Below are 17,355 nucleotides of genomic sequence, written 5' to 3'. Positions count from 1 at the left end.
AAACGAACACAGGCATACATGCTCACTTATCAGAAGTATGAGAAATTGGAGATCATTAGGTACTTAGACTCTGATTTTGCTAGATGTTAAGACAATAAATGCTTCACATCTGGATACATATTTATGTTGGCTAAAAGAGTTATATCTTGGAAGCTGCTAAATAGACTCTTGTAGATTCTTCGAACATGGTCACAAAGTTCATTGCTTATTTTGAGGCATCCAATCATGGGATATGACTGAGAAATTTTGTCATTGGTTTGTGTGTGGTCTATGACATTGAAAGACCATTGAGGATTTAATGTGATAATAAATCAGTAGTTCAATACTGCAACAACAATAAGAGTACAACCAAATCACAATTCATTAACATCAAATTTCTGGTTGTTAAGGAAAGAGTCCATAATAGACATATTTTCATAAAACACATAGAGATTGATTCCATGCTAGCGACCTACATACTAAAAGTTTGACACCTAAAGTTTTTCATGAACAAACTGTTCATATGGGTGTAATTCCTTATAGTATCTTAGTTCAGTGAGAGTCTCATTTGTGTTCTATATCTTATGTTTTTCGTATATTTGTTTTGTTTGGATTTTCTACAAAAATAAAATTGAATTTTATCATTTCATTTCGAGCTTGTTTTGTTTGTAATATTTATGTTGTATTTGGATTGATCTCTATAAAGAATAAAGTTTAGACTAGTTGAAAATGACATTAATAGGATTACATTACATGTTATTTTCATGTTGCTTATCCATATTTGATCTATGTCATCAAGTATAAGTGACAATGGTGATTATTGTGGCTTAATCACATTAGATTGTGATGAAAATCACAGTGATTCCTTATTATTATATAAGATGAACCAGATAGTTTAAAGGAAGTCTAAAAGTAAATAATATATGATTGCGCGTCTAAAAACTTTTATAGCATAAATGACTAAAGTTAATATGAAGTTGGAGATTGTTAGGAATTTTATAATTCCTAATTAATTAATTAATTAATGTGAACTATTATATTGTAGCCCACATTAATTAATTAATTAATGACGAATTATAAAATTCCTAACATGACACTATATATACAACAAAATGCCAAATAAGTTTTAACGATCTAAAACACAAGAGATAGCAAAGAATAGACACTGTGAGGAAAAAAACATTATATTGCCACATCAATAAAACACACGAATCTAAAGATTAAATAGAACACATGAAATAATAATAAGTAGTGAACCCATACATTACATCACAAAATTTGGATTTAATTGATAACCATACAATCCAGTGCACTGTTGGAAAAAAGACCTTTTACAACGGTTGTAACGTACATACAAAGATGATTTTGAATCGTCTTTGAAGTAACGTCATTGAAAGTCTTGACTTTCAACGATGGTTCCATAAAAAATTATCTTAAAAAATAATACTCTTCTAAGACGATTGTTAACTAAAAATTGTCTTAGAAAATACACATTCTAAGACGGTCGGTTTTTAAAAGAATCGTCTTATAATCATTTTTAAGAAAAATAAATAAAATTAGTGAGGATTCTAAGACGATTCTTTGAAAAATTGTCAAAGAACCATCTTAGAAAGTCTAAGATGATTTTTTTAGAAAACCGTCTTAGAATACTTTCTAAGACGATTTTTCAAAGAACCGTCTTAGAATGTGTTTTTTAAAAAAGATGAAAAATTAAAAAATTTGAGAATTCTAAGACTGTTTTTCCTTCTAAGACGATTTTTCTAAAAACCATCTTAGAATGTATTTTTTAAAAAATAAAATAAAATAATAAAATATTATTTGGTTAGAGTTACGTGTAAATTAAGACCTTAACTCCAGCTTTTATCAGTGATCCAACAACAAGTAATGTAGGCACTTCCAGGTTGAGCATATCATAATCCAGTATGTTGTTACCAACAATGCAGGTCAGTGATAACATTGTTTAGTTAAACTACAATCAGCATAGACAAGCTAAGCTAATTATGACTTTGATATTTTAATTTTCATTTTTCAAGACTAACTTAGAAAAGGCAAACTACAAGGCATTTATGAAGGAATTACTTGTTGCAAACATCCCACTTACAAACGCCAAGAGCTTTGCATGAAGTTCCTCTTGTACATCTCTCTGGTTTAAGTAGTTTGTAACCTTGTAATCTTCACACACATCTATGCTCTCATTTGCTTCTTGTCATGCCATGATATAAGGCAAGAATTTTAATGAACAAGACAAACTTGAGAAGCACTGATATGAAGTAAATTAGTTTATGAAAGTAATGTGATGGAAATTAGAGAAGCATGAGAAAGGCTAGTCCAAAAGAGAAGACTCACTTGGGATTGAGGACAAATAACTTTGGTCCACAAATTTACAAGTTTCTCTGCTCACTTGGCTCATAACCTTTGAACAAAGAGGTGAAACCAAGTCCATATAGTACTCACTCACGTACCTAGAATAATTACATACTATGGTGAACATGTTGTAGGTTGAGTCAGACATTAGTCCATGAGACTAGAAGAATTCCATAACAATAATAATAGTCTACAATCTGAATTCTAAACCACCCAATAATTAAAAAATAAAAATTCATTTCTTATTTGAAAAGATAACTATAAGCATAAAACACTAATTTTTGAGTTTTGACGTCATCCCCTCAGAAATCCCTCAAACCGACAACCGTCAAACAAACATCGATCGACTATGTTTGAACAGTATTTTCTAGAAGCACAACAGTCTGATATTTTAGTTGAATGATACTGTAACAGTAAATCCCGTGGTTGAGACGGGACAGTAAGACTAAGATGTATTGTTCAAATAAAATATTAAGACACAATACTGGTGGATATAGAAGTAATGTTCAAACTATATTGTCCGTAAAAATAAATATTTCTTCAGATCCAAGAAATTTATTGACATATAAACTTACGGAAACATTTCTATGGAACCATATGATGGTGAAGATGCTAGAGGATGTTTTAATTATGACACATCTTTTACGTTTTTTTCTCGTATTTCCTCAATTCCAGTAGGAATAACTAGATATGAGTCACACAACTAGTTCACTACTGTAAACCTCCAAGGTTTAGATACCACTTCTAGTATACCTAGAATGACGTACAACCAAGAACAAGAGGATGACCAAAAGTCGATCCAATCTCCAACTTATTCCTCTATGCATGAACCTTATGATGTTATCTGACAACTTTAGCATTGATAAGGAAACCCTTAGAAAAGACTTTTATTCTCCGGAGAACAAACCTCAAAAGAGATGGTTTTTTCAACATTTTAAGGATTCAAACAGAAAACAAATCCAAGACAAGTTTTGTGCATTTGTCGAAAGAGTCAAAATTAACGTCTTTCTTCTAATAGAAGGTCAAGGGCAGTTGGTCTTTGGTAATATAATTTGGAGGGTGCTTTCCAGTGTTTGGAATTTATTAGATTTATGTCTTTTCCTGATACTGAACCTATCTCAGTTGCATTTTCTGAATTTTGGTCACTATTTTCATTAAGGACATTAATTAATTTGGAGGTACTTCTTGTTACCATTTTTTATGTTCCCTCTGAGGGTTGGGGAGTGTCAGGGATGACTCTAAGCAAACTATCAAGCTTGTTTAATAATTTTCTATTATTGTCACCTACTCCGTCCGTAAGGAATTTGTTCTTTCTGAGTTCCCTTATTTTTTGTTTGGCTTTATCACTAATTTTGAATGGTTTGAACAAAGGTTTTTCTATGGGAATATTGGATGGAGTTTCCTCAGTAGTTTTATGTTTGAGAATTATTTTGGTTTTGATGGATTCTCCTAAAACTTGTAAATATTTATTGGTGTAATTTGCTTGTTCCATTAGGCTTTTAATATCTTTGGAGGTTACTTCCTCATTGACATCTTTTGTTTTAAATGGACTGGCCATGACAGGTTTATCATAAGTGTCTTTGACCTTAGGTAGTTGATATTGGATTGTGGGAGGTAATTTCGATTGGATTAACTCACCATCCTTAATTTGCTAATTTGTTATCACATTTGTTGTTGGATCACCTATGATGTCTTGCTTTCACGGGTAATCTATATCCTTTTTGATGATATTAGCATAGAACTAATCAAAGAAAAGGACAAAGAAAAGGACATTAATTTTGACTCTTTTGAAAAATGCATAGAACTTGTCTTGGTTCCATACAAATGACATAATTAAAACATCCTCTGGTATTTACACCATCATATGGTTCCATAGAAATATTTCCGTAAGTTTATATGTCACTAAATTTCGTGGATCTGAAAAAATAATTTTTTTTTACGAACAATATAGTTTGAACATTACTTCTATAACCACCAATATATTATGTCTTAATATTTTATTTGAACAATACATTTTTGCCTTACTGCCCTGTCTCAACCACGAGACTTACTGCTATAGTATCATTCAACTAAAATATCAGACTGTTGTGCTTTCAAAAAATACTGTTCAAATTAAAAGTACTGTACATTCCTGAAAACAATTACTGTGCAAAACTTCAGATCCATGAAATCAGTTAACATATGTCCTTACGGACAATATTCCTATTTCCCCATCAGGCTCTGATACCAAAGATCATCGAAAAATGATCGAGTAGACAGATAGGAAGTAAGAATGATGCAGTATAATAGATGATGAAGATGCAGTTTCAGAAACAGATATCAAGGGCACACCTTTACAGGCTTACAAATCCCAGGTTATCGCAAACAAAGAAACCAAAGCGACGACAGAGTCGCACAGGATTGACAGAAGGGGCGGAGAAGAGAGATGTTAGAAAACTTCAAATTTATTGAAATTGAAAGAAGAGTTTACAAAGTTGTTCTTATGAAAGCACCTTTCTCTCAAGACTCCTAAAAATGGCTGAATCAAAGAGTGCCTCACAATATGATTGAGGACTCCTTATATAGCCAAAAGTTTTCTATAAGACTAGTAGTTTTCGATAGTTTTGACCGAAACTATTTGACTATTTGTTACATGACTGGTAGTTTTGACCGGTACTTATTTGCTACAGGACAGGTAGTATTGTCCGGAACTATTACAATATTTAAAAATACAAACAATTATGTGACTGTAATTACAATTAAATTTTAATCTAAACAAATACCAAAACAATCATCTTTGTTCGGGTAAAAAGGATCTTCTTCTTCAACAGAACTTGTTTCTTCCTTCTTTGAGGATGAACTTTCTTCTTTTTGTTGCAACATTTGCATAACTTCTTTAAGATTTTTAGTCAGTACCTCTTTTGATTTTGATCCTGCTAAAAATGCAGCCATATGGGACTTTTGGTTCAAAAACACAGAAGTCTCTGGATCAGCTGCTTTGAGAAATTCTGGATGGAATTGAAACCAAAGCTTCACTTGTTCTGGATCAGCCTTGGACGAATCAAACTAAGTCCACCATTTTACAAATGCATGCCTTTGTAGTGATGGATATTAGTTTGTTATCTCAGTTTTCTATAACGATATTGCCATGAAAAAATCCATGACAGAACAAAACTGGAAAAATATCTAAGGTCTACTGGAATTCGTGATTCCTAAAAATTGTATTGTTTTTTAAATTGAGCAAATCCTTGTTGAACCTGCTCTGGCAAAATCTCTAGAATTGGACCAAAGAAATTCCACCATTGTAAGAACCAATTTGGAAAGTTATAGACTCTGTTCATTTTGAAGTATATTAGCCATGAGTGCTTGAATCAGGTGTTTTGGTGTCAAAAAACTTTGGTTCAAGCATCAACATAATCCCAATAGGTATAACTTATAGGGTCATGGTACTGAAATTTTTTTCCCTTTGTTTAAGTCTGAACCAAAATGTCTTGGTTGAAGAACCTTTAGTATTTAAATTGTTGAGTGGGTGTTCATCGTTTGATCTTTTGGGTCTTTGAAATGCTTGATAGATACTGAATTTGAGTCTACCAATATCGATTCATAAAAAGTCTTAGACTTAATGATGGTGGTTGGTTTGAAATGAAATCCTGATGGAAATGCCTTGGTTGTTGCTTTAAATGGGTTTTTATCCTAGAATTCAGTTTCCATCTGCAAAACAGTTGAAAATTTGCTTTTATAAATATAATTATTAGTTTGTTTGGTGGGTGGTGTTTGAGTTTTGGCTAGGGGTTGTTTCCCTTTAGAATTGATAGTTGTTTTGGTCATTGATGTATTCTGGATCATTGTTTGTAAGTTTGGTTCAGAATCATCGTCAGATTCTGAGGCAATATCTGCCCAACATTTTTTTATTATTTTTGGAAATTTGGTTAGACCCATTTCTTAAAAGGCCTGAAGTGTTTCGATTGGCCAAGCTTAGTCGATCGATGTTTGGTTGGCGATTGCCGGTTTGGGGAATTCCTGAATGGATAACTCAAGTTTAACTGAGATGATTTGGATTAATGACCCAGCCTGAGTTGGTGACCCAGAAGATATTGAAGATGATTTTTTGGTAGTTGGCTCCAGTAGAGCCAACTTAAATCCTTTCCCTGAACTTCGACATCCTCTCACGGAGGTCCCTATTACCTTAGGAAGCATTATCGCTTTTCTATAAGAATTCACGGGTAAGGTAATCAGGTAGAGAGTTTGCGATGCCCTTGATGTATTCTATATCAAAATCAAAGACACTTAAAATTACTTGTCATCTTGCAAAAATTTGTTTTGAGATAGGATTTTTAACATCCTTTTGAAGAATATCTTTGATTGATTTGCAATCAACCCTGATTAAAAATATTTGATTTAATAAATCCGATTGAAATTTGGAAATACACAAAACAATTGCTAAAACTTCTTTTTTAACAATTGAATATTTTAATTATACAAAATTCCAATGATTTGATGTATATGCAATGACATGATCTTGGTCATGGACTCTTTGTTTGAGGATACTACCATAACCTATGTCTGATGCATGCATCAGTTTCGATAATTTTGAATGTTTGTGGAATGGGAAGATATAGACATTTTATGGAGTGGACTTTAAGTTTGATATCTTTAACTGTTTGGGTATGAAGGTCAAACCAAGAAGGCGGATTTTTCTTCAGCCTATCATGTAATGGTTTGATAATCTTGCTTAGATATGGAACAAATTCTCCTACATAATTCAGACAACCAAGAAATCTATGTAACTGGATTTTGTCTAAAATTTGGTTGAAGAATTTCCTGGCAAATTCTATTGATCTTTCTATTGGGATGATTGTACCTTGATAAATATTATGACCAAGGAACCTAATCCGAGTTTGAAAAAGATTGATTTTTGACTTGGAGACTACCAAACCATTTTTTTTATGATATGGATGAAAGTCTGGAGATGTTTAAAATGTTGGTCAATATTTTGAGAAAAGATTAAAACATCATCTATATAGACAATGACAAATTTTGAATAAGGACTGAAAATACCATTCATGATTTTTTGAAATTCTGAAGGGGCGCTCTTCAGACCGAATGACATTACATTTCACTCATATTGCCCGAAAGGTACAATGAAAGTTGTTTTGTATCTATCTGATTCTTGGATCTGGATTTGTCAAAATCCAAATTTCATATCAAATTTGGAAAATATCTTTGCAAAATTTAATTTGTTAAACAAATCTATTTTGTTTGAAATAGGATACCTAATTCACTGTAAGACTTGATTTAGAGGTCTATAGTTTATGACTAAGCGAGGTGTTCCCTATTCAAGTTCAACTTGTTTATTGACATAGAAAACCACACAAGACCATGGGCTTTTGCTTTTTCAGATTAAGCCTTTGTCAAGCAGATCCTTGATTTCCTTTTGACAGTATTGAAGGAGTTCTTCATTCATCTGAATTGGTCTAGCTTTTGTGGGAATTTGTTTTTCCCTAAAGTCTCTCATAATGGAGATCGACAATATGTTTCTTTCTATCCCAAAATGCATGTGACAAATCGAAACAAACAATTGATTCAATATGACTTAACAAAGATTGATTTTTTTTCTTTTATTTGGGGGTTTTTCCAGTTGTATTTGGATGTTATTAAAAGATACTTCCTCTTTTAAGAAGTTAACTTGGTTAATCTTTCTTATTTTCTATAAGATTTATGTTTCTAGAAATTGGTTTAGTAGAAAAATTAAATATAATTGTTCTTCCTAAATGATTTGTAGTTATTCCTTCTTTAGATATTTGGATGGGAAACAGGGCTCTAATGAAAGGGAGTTTCTAGGATTACTTCGTTCTTAAGATTTTTTTACCAGAAGGAAGTTTGTATTAATCCTAAGACCTGGATTTTCAATGATTGCATTAGATAACTTGTAATTGATCTTTAATTTAGATCTACTCACTGTACTTAATTTCTCTGAAGTTTTTTCAAAAAATAATTTCAAAATTTTTTATAGGAATTAATCCTTCTAAAATGCAGTTCGAATAAACCCCTGTATCAAATAGGGTCATTGTGTCTATGACGAAATCATTAATAATGATTCTAATATTTATGTAAATTTTTTGTATTTTAATCTTGTTGATTAATCGCATAAACATTTCATCTTCCAGATTTTCAGTTTCATTTTCTTCATCCTTTTCAGTATTCTTAGAATCACTGCTTCCTTCAAGTTGAGAAAGGATGATTTGGTGAATTTCTTGTTGCTAACGAAGTTCTTTAACTTCTCTTTTTAAATTATTAATCTCTGTTTGAAGATCTTGGATTGTGGTTAGTTTTGCTAAAGCATTTTCTAACCTTTTGAATATGTTACTAACATCAAATTTATTATTTGTGATAAAATCTTTTTGTCTAGGTTTGGTTTCTAAAATTTTCTTTAATTTTTTCAGGAAAACCTTCTTTTCCTAGGGTCAGGTATGGAATTGATGACCTCAAACAAGATATCTTGTTCTCTTGTTAGAGTGTTGATTTGTCTTTCATTGTCAACATCTGTAGATGATAGTTGGTCATCTTGTTGTATTATGTTGAGATTTTCATAAGAAAGTATGAAGGATGAAGTGTCTATTTCTTCCTCCTAGGTTTCTATAAGCAAATTATTAATCTGCTCTTCAATGGCTGGTTCTAGGTTAAGGTTTCTTACTTTTTTCTTTAACCTACATTATTTGTTAATGTGGCCTTGTTTTTCACAGTTGTAACATGTTATTTTGATTTTAATTTTGGTTTAGGAGTTTCCATCTCCTTGTTGGTTGAGGGTTTGTGTGAGTATCTCTTTCTTGAAAATCTCTTTTTGTGGACAATTTTATTTTCATGGGATTCTTTTCTAAGATTTTTTTTTCTTTTGTTTTGGACATGCTGGTAGTCCAAATTGTTGGCAGAAAGATCCTAGATCTCTCTTTGTTTGGGCTTTTTCTTTGACTAATTGCTTATGAATTTTGTCATCTTGACATCTTTAAGGCTACTTTCTGGACATAAAAAATTAACTGACCGTAACTTAGACTCTCATATGGAATATCTCCATTAGCAGACTGACTACGGATTTTGTCTCTAACCTTATCTCCTAATGATCTTGGGAGACCGGCTAGAAATTTTTCTTTCCAGAAAGGTTGTTGACTATCTTCTCTGATGTAAACTCTAGCTAGGAAGGTATCTCTATACCACCTAAAATCTGTTAAAGTTCTACACTTAAGATTGGATAATAATTTTGGAGACCTATCTTTCCAAAGAGGCAGGTCTCCAATAAAATGTTGGACTATTGTAAATATTAATGTATTGATAGCATCAGGAATCTCCTTATTATTGTCATTAGTAATGACTTTTCCATTGAAATCCATCTTAATTGCGCTGTAAATTTTTTATTTTTCCTCATTAGTGACATAATTATCTCACCATCCTTTTAACTGCCCGAAAAATCCTGCCACTAAAATATCAATAATGGTTTCTTCCGAACATTCATGGGATGTTTGGTAGGCTGTGGCTACCATGGTCATATGTTGGAGTGTATTCATGATATTATACTCTGTTTGGGCATCTATATTCTAGTCATAGATGTTGTTTGCACTGAAACTCTTAAAATTACTTTCACCTCTTTCTTCTAATAGAAGGTCAAAGGTAGTTGGTCTTTGGTAATTGGTAATATAATTTGGAGGGTGTTTTCTAGTGTTTGGAATTTATTGGATTTATGTCTTTTCCTAATATTGAACCTATATCAGTTGTGTTTTCTTAATTTTGGTCACTATCTTCATTAAGGACATTAATTAATTTGGAGGTACTTTTTGTTATCATTTTTTATGTTCCCTCTAAGGGTTGGGGAGTGTCAGGGATAACTCTAAGCAAACTATCAAGCTTGTTTAATAATTTGCTACTATTGTCACCTACTCCGTCCGTAAGGAATTTGTTCTTCCTGAGTTCCCTTATTTTTTGTTTGGCTTTATCACTAATTTTGAATGGTTTGAACAAAGGTTTTTCTATAGGAATATTGGATGGAGTTTCCTCAGTAGTTTTATGTTTGAGAATTATTTTGGTTTTGATGGATTCTCCTAAAACTTGTACATATTTATTGGTGTAATTTGCTTGTTCCATTAGGCTTTTAATGTCTATGGAGGTTACTTTCTCATTGACAGCTTTTGTTTTAAATGGACTAACCATGACAAATTTATCATAGTTGTCTTTGACCTTAGGTAGTTCATATTGGGTTGTGGGAGGTAATTTCGATTGGATTAACTCACCATCCTTAATTTGCCAATTTGTTATCACATTTATTGTTAGATCACCTATGATGTCTTGCTTCCATGGGTAATCTATATCCTTTTTGATGGTATAAGCATGGAAACAATCAAAGAAAAGAACATTAATTTTGACTCTTTCAACAAATGCATAAAACTTTTCTTGGATTCATTTTCTATTTGAACCCTTAAAATGTTGAAAAAATCATCTCCTTTGAGGTTCATTCTTCGGAGAATAAAAGTCTTCTCTAAGGGTTTCCTTATCAATGCTAAAGTTGTCAGATAGCATCATAAGGTTCATGCATAGAGGAATAAGTTGGAGATTATATCAACTTTTGGTCATCCTCTTGTTCTTGATTGTACGTCATTCTAGGTATACTAGAAGTGGTATCTAAACCTTGGAGGTTTACAGTAGGGAACTGATTGTGTGACTCAGATCTAGTTAATCCTACTAAAATTGAACGGGTTCTCACCGAGAAAGACCTTCTTACTAACATATGTAGACCTAGAGGCTTCTATCCTTGATGAGAAAGAATTTATCCTGTTGAAGGTTATCTCTACCTTACCGAAGTTATCTTGTTTTGATTTGCTCTATGGTTGGAGTGGGTCAAGGAACAGATGGTGTGACCATATCCATGACCCATTCGAACAGACGGTGTGGTCTTATCCATGACCCATTTCTCAGGAAGAGTTACTTCGCCTCATCTTGGAAAGAAACATTGATCTTTGTTATATTAGTGATAAACGAAGTTCTCTCTCCTCTTTGTGATTTTAATAGGACTCTTGACGCACAAGTGTTCATGACTTTGTACTAAATCCTATAAATCAAGGCTTCCGAAATTGATAGGAAGTAAGAATGATGGGGACTATTATATATATATATATATATATAAACAATTTAATAGATAGAAATAAATTGTTTAATATTGAATATTCGACATTTAATACAGCTAATATTTACAGAGTTAGATAAGTACATAAACATCAAACAAACTAGTAAGGACTTGATATGATATAGATTAAGAAAATATGATAATTATATAAGAAAAAATTGTTTATAACTCAAAGAATTAGAAATGAGTCGATAGTGAATTGAGAATTCAAATGTAAAAGAAACTTCAAAACAGAAAAGAAAGCACGTTTTTAGTGAAGGAATTTGCGTTAATTTAGTGATAAAAAAATATTAAAGAAGTTATTTATTTATCTGATAAATAAAAAATTATATTATTTTTAAGAGTAAATACTCTAATTTATTGTTAACTGTTTTGTTAATATTTTTTAATGAAACTAAGATAGCATAATAGTACTATCAAAATGGGCTTTCTCCGTAGCTGCATGCATATGTGAAACTCTTAAATTTCAAAGATGCCAATTGATTGATGGGCTAATGTTGGATGTTGAAAGATCCATCAAATAAATGTATCCATACTATTCGGAGGACTATTAAAAGATTAGCTAAAATCTTAGTTTGGTGACATTGGGACAATGGGGGAGTGCATCTTGATCATTCAATGTACCCAATTCCAATTGTGATTATTGAAAGCTAGGAATGCTACTATGTTCTACGGATAATGATTCCACATCAGAGACTAAAACAAACAACAATTTGATAGACAATTCATTCATGCCTATAAGGCCCAAGATAAAGGGTCATTTTCATTTTGGCTTTACATCTGTATCCATGCATGATCTATGATTAAACCTTTCACATTTTGAGCTTGATATCGTCAAGCAAGATATATTAATCTAATAAATAAAAATAAAAAATAAAAATGTAAAATAAGGAGGAGCTTAATTACCTTCAAAATCTTGTCCCTAGTATGCATCAAGTTGATTGATAAAGGATGAAATAGTTCTGTTTGCAGCTTCTCAATCCTTTTATATATGGAAATAGCTTCTTGATAATGTACAAATAGTCAAGGATTTGACTTCATGGACATAAACTGAAAATAAATACAATGTGCACATGGATCATGTCTATCGGGGGGAGGAGAAAGATGGGAAGATTGGAATGCAAAAGGAAAATAGTTATAATTTTTTGTCAGAAACATTAACGGATACTGCAAGTGTAAGAGGGCTTAGTTTCAGTTGTAATTCTCTTCAGCCAACAACCACGATGCTCATCCAATTGCTTTCCAAGAATAACATTTGACAACTTTGTTTCAGTTACATACATATTGTACATATCACAGCTCAGAATCAACTAAATTGATGAAGTGGAAAATAAACAAAACATTGTAGAAATAGTACAGAAGTGCATTTATTTTACAGACACCATTTGACAACTTTGTTTCAGGTTGAACATGCATTTCTAAGCAATCTGACCAACAACATTAAATCATGCCACTAATTTGGTGTAAACAGTTATCCTACACAACTTCAATTTCATTTTGTCATTAATCCAATCAAATTTCAAACATAACAAGTTCAAGTTAGTGCAATTTTCAGACTTAAGAAACTAGTTTTTGAACAATTCTCACCAAATTACAAATTTTGCCAAACCTCCCCAAAACTTATAATAGTAACCAGGACTAGTGGACACGTCAGCCACTGAGAACAACCCATGATATTAGCAAGCTACAAATTAAAATGAGTTTTCAATGATAATGGTAGCATCTAGTTCAGAATAACTTGATGTATAAATACTTAAGCAAGAAATATCATAAGCTGTAATAAAATTTCTGTAGAAAAACAGTAATAAAATGTATACCTCAAGTAATTGACTATGGTACATTGCTATATTTTATACACAAAAACAACTATCATGTCTATGTTAGAAATCACATAAAATCACTTATATTTTATATACATATTTATATGTTGAAATAAAATATAGTGGTGTGACAGTCCATTTTTAAATTTTGTGAAAAGAAATTAAGTTCATAAAACTTAGCATTTGTACAAAATTATTCAAAGTGTATATTTGCAAAGTTTGATACCAAATTTTATACCTATATACATGTGCACGTGTGTATGTGTTTGAATGTGTTTGAGAGATAGAGAATCTAAGAAACCCTTTGGATTCCAACCAGCAAATGATCATAAATCCCAGGAACACACATTACATAATTGACTATGGTAAGTGCTAATTCAAAACTAAATAGCTACATTTAAAGAGAAGCTGATCCAAGCAGCAACTTGCTGCAGAACAAGGGAACCACCCTAAGTACACATAAAGTCCCTAATTTATATCCTGTATCCACTTGCATATAATGGGAGAAAAATAATTACTAGCTGCTTGGTTTCTAGATGAGTTTGGATTGCACAGAAGATTTGGGGAACTTGAAAACAAGGACAAATAGAAGTCAGAAAATTATAGGAACAAATACTCTGTGGAAGTTGCAAATTGATATTTTCCAGTGTGCTCACTCAAACTGCCCTCAAGTTATTAGTGTAAAACTAAAGTTAAATTAGAAAAGACACACACACACACATTAGGCTTGATAAATCACCATTATCGCACACTCCAAAAAATAACCTTCTCTAGTCATGAAGTTACTTAGACAGCATATGACCTAGCAAAACTTGGCCAGCTTAAAATGGTATTATATAACACAAGGATTAAAATTTAGGTCTCCAGCTAAATTGACTTTGCGAAATAAAGAAAAACGGGTTGCCGATTTTCCTTTCAAATGAAGTGGTACAATAGATTTCCATCCTTTCATAGACTTGAATTTCATCATTCCCTACAGGGAACACCAACATACAAATCCAATTAAAGACAGTCAACTCATTCGTTCATTTTAAAAGTTAAACAACGTAGTTATATAAGATAAATTGATACCCGAAAATCTAATTAAAGATACCTTCAGATTTTATTAATGCACTATTTTTAACGGGGAAAAACAAAACACCTTACATATTGATACAGACTCCGCTAGCTTGCATACATGTTAGGAAAATTTAGTATTCGATTTAACTTCACCGATCAATGTTAGTAATCAGTGAACATCTATCTCTCTCTTACTTACTTTACTGGAAAAAGGTTGTCAAATTATAGCAAAAAGAAAATCATAACAAACTTTATGTGAGATATGATTACCTAAAATGACAAGGGCACTTTGAGCCCAAATCACTTTCCAAACACTTTCCTAAAATGACAAGTGCAGAGAAAGAAAATGAGAAAAAATGAAGAACTTACAGATGCAGATTGAAAGCGTGCTGCCATTATTGAGAGAGAGAATAAAAAAACCGATGAAGTGAAGTGAAGACTAAGATTGAGACGTACAAAGGATCATAGCTGCCGTTTGAGATTAAAAGAAAGAGAGAAAAGGCACAAAACGATAACACGAACAACAACAACCAACCTGAGGTTGAGGAAATGGGAGTGTTGACATCTCGCTACCGCTCTGGAGGAGCTTGTCTTCGTCGTTGTCGCAGGTGGAAGGAGAAGACGGAAATGGTGTTCCTCGTGGAAGAACATATTTTGAGTGAGGCTAGGACACAAATAAAGGAGGTATGCGGAGAAGGGCACGTAGACTGAGGGTATAGACTGAACCAGAATATATTTCAAAGATGATTTTAATAAAACCATCTTAGAATACTTGATTTTTAAGACAATTATAATAAAATTATCTTTAAACATTTAATATTTAAAATGGTTTTAAAAAAATTATTTTAAAAAATATATTATAAAAAATTATTTTTTAGTAGTAATGGAACCACAAATATCAAAAACAATATATATCACATAACAAAAATATGAGAAAAATTACTATTTAACAATTTTCCTATCTTATTTTTATCTTAATTTTTTATAATAAATATTAGTTATTACTTTTTGTTAATAAAAAAATGAATTCAATGTATTTTTTATTTATTATTAATTCAATCTTATAATGTCTTGAATCTTGATTAAGATAATTAATTAAAATTATATTCTTTTATTGGGAAATGAAACACTAGTAGTACCAATAGATAATTAATTAAAATTATATTCTTTTATTGGGAAATGAAACACTAGTAGTACCAATAATTTCGTCTTATGATCTTTGAGTTTTCATACATTAATTTGTTGACTAAAATACACTATAATTTTTGTCATATATATATAATTTGTAGCTAGGTTGATATATATGAAATAATACCACTTTTGGCGGTGACTATAGGCCGGTGCAGCGTGCTAGATGCATATGTGATTGTTGTATATATGAATCCGAAGAAGGAATTCACAAACTATTCATAGTTTTATCAACATAACTAAAGGAGCATGGGAGCACGCAAATCCTAAAAAGGAATATTTTTTTCCTCAAAAATTAATTCTCCTGTAAGAGAAAGGATTAGATATTTAGCTAAACCTGTAGGTCCTTGAGATCCAACATTAGTCCCAAAGTAAATCCTTGAGCTTGAGAAGCTTCTGGCCCAGTGGGCCCGTAAAACTCAACTTAATAAAAACTGAAATTTTTTTTCCATACTGACACGAATAGTTGAAGGGAACTCTCCCAAGAAAAAATGAATTCGAAACGGCTTACATGCAATTTGTCTTTTACTTTGGTAGCTTCAGAAGTATATCTTTATTTATTACTGCGTACACATCATAAATATATATAAATTTTATTTTATTTTCTTTATTTTAGTTTTAGTATTAGCCTGCAGGACAATATTTATAAGAAAAAATTCCCAATCATTCATAATATTTAATGTCACATTAAGAATGCATGGAGTACGTAACCTTTTACTAAAGCTTAATTGGCTAATAAGATTTTGGAGTGGTAACTGAATAGTAGATTGTGACTGGTGGAGTTTAGCACGTAAAGTTTTTTAATGTAGATTTTTTTATTATTAATTTTGTATTGTCATGTGAACCTTTTCTGCAAATTTTGTTATATTTTTTTAAAAAAAATATATAAGTATTTTCCTAAATTTATTGGAAAATTAAAAAAATGCTCTGTTTTTTATGTATTATCATAAAAAATTTATTTTGTAAGAAAAACTTAATAATTCTTGGGAAAAAATTCAAAAAAAATTATAGACAATAGTTAAATATACATTTATGTCCCATTTAGAATGCATGGAGTATGTATCATAGGCAAGTTAATTTTATTTTGTAAAAATGTTTTACTTTTTTATGTAATCCACACCTTGTATATTTTTATTTTAAATAAAAAAAGTATATTTTATTTTCATCATCTAAATTAAATACATCCTTAATTAGGTGGGTATGCCAGCTGAATATATAAGTAGGTCCGGTTAAGTTTGCAGATTTGGGTTTCTACCCTATTCCGTGGGCCTGGAATTGAGTGGTCCTTGACACAGGCCGAGTCCAAAACACTAAGTATTAATTATTACTATTAATTAACATTAAAATACTGATAGAAGATATATATAAATAATGGTCAATGCGTGGGACATGCAAGAATTATTAGTTCAACAATTCCAGCTGAGTGTGATTGATATTTTACACGTTATGTATTCCAAATCCCTAAAGTTTGATATTAATGGACGGGTAAGTGCTACGAAAAGGAAGAGTATCTTCCTTCTAGAGAAGCCTTCTGCGACTCTATGGATGAAAACGATGGCCATATTCTATTCAAAAGATCTACAATTAGACGGTGTCTTTTAGAAAAGAAAAGAGAAAAAGTGTTTTGGTGCCCTTTGAAATTTTAATCTAATATTTTATAATAATCATCCGAAGCTTTGAGAAAGCCCATAAAGTTCCACTTTTATCATGTTTCTGCGACCATAAGATCTACTGTTTTCTTCCCTTAAATCATTGAACATCGTTGCCCAATTTGTAAAAGTTTTTATTTTTTTAAGA

The 17,355-nt window shown here is 31.5% G+C and overlaps 1 long non-coding RNA gene across 1 annotated transcript; it reads right to left on the bottom strand.

Annotated features, from left to right (window-relative positions):
- Window positions 1-1,801: 1,801 nt before the first annotated feature.
- LOC114367179 lies at window positions 1,802-15,077 on the bottom strand. Its single transcript, XR_003657136.1, has 4 exons — window positions 14,906-15,077; window positions 12,398-12,541; window positions 2,326-2,441; window positions 1,802-2,239 (listed from the first exon to the last, which is right to left on the bottom strand). It is a non-coding gene; the product is annotated as an uncharacterized LOC114367179 (long non-coding RNA).
- Between the last annotated feature and the right edge of the window lie 2,278 nt (window positions 15,078-17,355).

The sequence above is a fragment of the Glycine soja genome, chromosome 9 (assembly GCF_004193775.1).
Source record: "Glycine soja cultivar W05 chromosome 9, ASM419377v2, whole genome shotgun sequence".
NCBI classification, from domain to species: domain Eukaryota; kingdom Viridiplantae; phylum Streptophyta; class Magnoliopsida; order Fabales; family Fabaceae; genus Glycine; species Glycine soja.
This window is presented reverse-complemented; position numbering and strand designations above follow the sequence as displayed.